At 47.0% G+C, this 4,598-nt stretch overlaps 1 protein-coding gene across 2 annotated transcripts in view; it reads right to left on the minus strand.

Moving 5' to 3' along the window:
- LOC108414501 (axin-1-like) overlaps window positions 1-3,857 on the minus strand; it is a 23,700-nt gene extending 19,843 nt beyond the window's left edge. For both annotated transcript variants that reach the window (XM_037543407.1, XM_037543404.1), the window contains exon 1: window positions 3,732-3,857. The gene's annotated coding sequence lies outside the window, so the exon portion shown is untranslated. The remainder of the gene's footprint in view (window positions 1-3,731) is intronic.
- Between the last annotated feature and the right edge of the window lie 741 nt (window positions 3,858-4,598).

The raw sequence follows: 4,598 nt of genomic DNA on the forward strand, positions 1-4,598 counted from the left end.
GTTTTTGGAAACTCATGTATGTTTATATGAGACGTGTTGTGTGTTATATGTACACATATCTATATGTAATAATAGTACATTCCATCTACACTCACCGGCCACTTTATTAGGTCTGTTCAGTTGCTGATCAGCCAATCACACGGCCGCAGCTCACTGCATTTAGGCATGTAGAGGTGGTCAAGACGACTTGCTGAAGTGCAGGCCGAGCATCAGAACGGGGAAGAAAGGGGATTTAAGGGGCTTTGAACATGGCGTGGTTGTTGGTGCCAGACGGGCTGGTCTGAGTATTTCAGAAACTGCTGATCTGCTGGGATTTTCACGCTCAACCATCTCTAGGGTTTACAGAGAACGGTCCAAAAAAGAGGAAATATCCAGTGAGCGGTCAGTTGTGTGGACGAAAATGCCTTGTTGATGTGAGAGGTCAGAGGAGAATGGGCAGACTGGTTCCAGATGATAGAAAGGCACCAGGAACTCAAATAACCAACCAGAATCTCTGAGGAACGTTTCCAACACCTTGTTGAAAGTCAGAATTAAGGCCCTTCTGAAGGCAAAAGGGGGTCCAGCCTTTCTCTAGCACCTAATACCTAATAGTAATAATTAGTAATAATTAGTACCTAATAAAGTGGCCTGTGAGTGTATATCATGGACATGTACGTCTATATATCATCGCTGTCCAAAGAAAACCATTATAACACTCAGACAGGGTTGTTAGATGCAAATGCAGAGTCTTTTAATAAACAAAGTCCCTAGAGCCAAATCATAGAACCAACAGGCAAAGAGTCGAGGAAAAACAGGACAGACCAAAACACAGTGAAAACAGTTCAATGGTGACACAGAGTCCGGGTCATAAAGGGTTGCTGATGAATAGATTGCAGGCAGGTGTGTGTGTTGGGAGGAGTCAGCCTCTCAATACTCCAGAGAAGCTGATCTCTGGATGGAGGAACGGCCAGTAGGCGTGACAACCATGTCCAGTTTTGTTTTTCTACATCATTTGAAGATGCCAGCCTGCATGGACCAATAAAAATGCACCAAAATCATTGGAACAAAATCTCTTTCCATTGACTTACATTGAAAGATTGTTTTTGGTCTTTCTTGTAAAATCAATATTTTGGAAGACACTTGTTTTTCATTGGACAGTGGCAATATGTATGTATATATAATAATGGTGTGGTCCATGATCATCATACAGGGTGATTCAAAAAGATTCGTCCACTTTCAAAGCGCCGTGAGGCGTCGAGGAATCAATCAGGTCATAGAGCTTCTGACTGGCTCCTTCAGTCTGAGAGGAGCTGAGACCCCTGAGCAGAACGTTCTGCGTTCTCCACGTCAATAAGAGTGAATCCATCAGAACTGAGCAGCGGGATTTTCATCAGCAGTGAAGCTCCAGCAGCTCAGAGCGTTCGGCGCTGGATCCACAGCACTGGATGATCTCCGAAATCCCACTGAAAGAGCCGTGAGAGCAGCGACGCCCGACACGCTCAGTCCAGTCTGGGATGAGTTTGACTGTGGAGTTGATGTCGTCCGTACAGCTGGAGGAGGTTCAGACTGAGTTTACAGTTCACAGCACTGATCTGTAATGATTTACAAGAGAAATCAGTAATCAGAAATCAGACGAATCTTTTTTAATCACCCTGTATTACATAACCAAGCTCAATGCCAAGAGTCACATGCAGTGGCGTAAAGTGCCGCCACTGGACTCTGGAGCAGTGGAACCATATTCTGTGGAGTGACCAATCAGCTTCTCCATCTGTCAGTCTGATGGACGAGTCTGGGTTTGGCGAACAGTTTGGGGAAGACTGCAAGACTGACATCCCGCTTTTCCCAGGATATGATTGGTGGTTCCTGTTGGTGCCGGCTATAAAAGGTCTTTGGCATTAGTCAATGAGGGGCGGTCTTTTTGATTCAGGCTAGTATTATTCCGCTCCCCTGGCTGCCCACCGGTTGAGTGACCAGTTTAGTTAGCTGTGATTTGCTGGCCTACACGAGGGTTCAGTAAAGGTACTTTAGTACATTTTATGTTTTTTTTTTGTTTTATGAAATAATCGGAGGTTGGCCTGCCCCTTTTGTCTGACCTGCTGGACTTTGTTCATTGGTAGGGTAGAGAGTCTTCTGGGAGCTGAGCTAGTCAGTGTGGGATTCTGACGGCTGGATGAAAGTGCTGAGCATTGGATAAACTGTCAAATCCGTGAATAGTCATTCACCAGAAACTCCTCGTCTGACCCCCAGGAGACACAACAACTGGCGCTCACAGAGTCCTGACCTCACAAACGCTCTTCTGGATGAATGGGCAGAAATTCCCTATACATCTTGTATAAGCTTCCCAGAAGAGTGGAAGCTGTTGTAGCTGCAAAGGGGGACCAGCTCCATATTAATGCCCATGGGTTTAGAATGGGATTCATAAAAGCTCTTGTAGGAGTGACGTGTAGGTGTCCCAATACTTATGACATATATGTGTCATAAGTATTGTGTGAGTGTGTCTGTGTGTGTGTGTATATATATATATATATATATATATATATATATATACACACACAGTGTGTATGTGACAATATTATATTCCACATATATTGCGCATATCTCTGTTGTCGTATCTCCAAAATGGTAATTTTACAGGAGAAGGTAAAAACATGCTCTACTTTTAATGGAAGTCAATGGAAACGGAATTTTTCCCAATTGATTTTGGGCCGTTTCCTTTAGTCCATTCATTCTAAAACTTACATATAACATAAAGGACAACAGTCATTTTCTAATATAATAGATCATTCATATATATATATATATATATGTGTGTGTGTGTGTGTGTGTGTGTGTAATGATATTATGTTCCACATACATTATCCATATGTGTCTATGTGTAACGATAAGGCGCCCCATGCGAACTCGGCTGAAACGTTTTCACAGCTCTTCTTCATCTTTACTGAAAATTCTCACACAATGGAGCTTCTTCCATCCCACCTCACACTAAAGACGGAAGCCCCTCCGAGCGCCGGAGCTGAGCTCCTCCTGCTGAGTTAAAGACAGGCTGCTTCCCCCTCTCTATGGGGGCCAGCTGTTCGTAAAGCCTGATGTTAGGAACGTTTTTCTGGTGCTCACAATAAAAAAAATGATTTCTTTTCTTCACGTTTTCAGCTTTTCATCCAAAGCCGTTTTCGGCTCAGCGCTCTGAACACGCGCCGCAGAGACGCGCAGCTGAATGAGCGTCGCAGCTGCATTTAAACTCCCTGATTGGATTAGTTGCAGTGCATTATGGGATTTGACCCCCTGCTGTTATTCAGGCGGCGTTTTGCGTATTTCTGCGCTCAGAGAAACGCCGGCGCTGCCTTGGTCCACCAGAGCGCCTTCGCGGTCGGCTCCGGATGTCTGAGCGGCGTCTCTGATGCGCGCACACATTAGCGTGCTAATGTCTCTGGTATGCACACGTGCTAGCGTGCTAGCATCTTTGCTTTGGACAAATACGCACATTAGCACATTAGCGTCCACACACACACACACACACACACACACACACACACACTCACACACTCACACTCCAGCGCGTTAGCGTCTTTGATACGTCTCTTTTAGCCCCGCCAGTCAAAGCAATTGATGTGGTGGCTTTGAGCGGCTCGCACAATGAGGCCCTCTCAGCCCTCTCAGCCCCGCTCACGCTGGGAGAAAAGACTCGCCAGAGAAAGGAAAATATTTGAATTTTAAAAGCTGGAGTTTTGCATTCACGCTCAGGAGTTACCTACCGGACGGCGCCGGCGCTCTCGCCCTCAACCGGATCAACTCCAGCGCCAGCTTTGCGCCAAACGTGGTCGGCCATCTTTGAAGAGCGGTGAAGTGACCTCCGGCGGTCCTTCCCGCTTCCTCTCATCTCTCCGCTCGCCCTTTATTTCCTTTCTTTCCTTTTCTTACGAACGCGGCGCTTGTTAGAGGTGGCTAGCCGGCCTGCGGCAGCGCCGCTGGCACCGTGTCCCCTGCTGGAGCTGCCGCCGTTAACAGGATTTGGTTTGGTGTCGTTCGGTTTGACCTTCCTTTCTGTCTCCTGGCCGCAGACGCCAACGCCGACCACGCTGACCCGCACACACACGGACAGGCAGACAAAGGCCGTCTGCAGCATCGCTGGCGTGGAACCGAGTCTGGCAGGCGGCTGTAGGCGAAGCGTTCCACACTCCATACTCTTATAACGTCCGGCTCCGTCAGCGGATTAGCCGCAGAACTCGCCCGCTAACGTACGCCGATCTCGGATCTGGTTTCACCGGTTTCTGATCCTGCCAGGATGGAGCTGGGATAAAAAATGGCTGCTTGTTTTTCTCGTGCTCTCTTTTTTTCCTTCGGCAGGGCGGGGCACGGGTGGGTCCCCTCACCCACCCTCCTCCTCCACAAACAGAAGGCCCGCAGGGACTACATCACCCATAATGACTCGCTGCACCAAGGAAATCGAGTGTGCAGATCTTTGGGGCTGAAGTTCGTCACTCGTTGGATTTCGTTTACTTACATAACAGGAACAATAAACAACAATACATCCTCATCATCATCATCATCATCATCATCATTTTATCACATGAATAAACTTTAATATAACTCTGACTAATGTGACCTCGACTAAGGAATCA

The sequence above is a fragment of the Pygocentrus nattereri genome, chromosome 12 (assembly GCF_015220715.1).
Source record: "Pygocentrus nattereri isolate fPygNat1 chromosome 12, fPygNat1.pri, whole genome shotgun sequence".
NCBI classification, from domain to species: domain Eukaryota; kingdom Metazoa; phylum Chordata; class Actinopteri; order Characiformes; family Serrasalmidae; genus Pygocentrus; species Pygocentrus nattereri.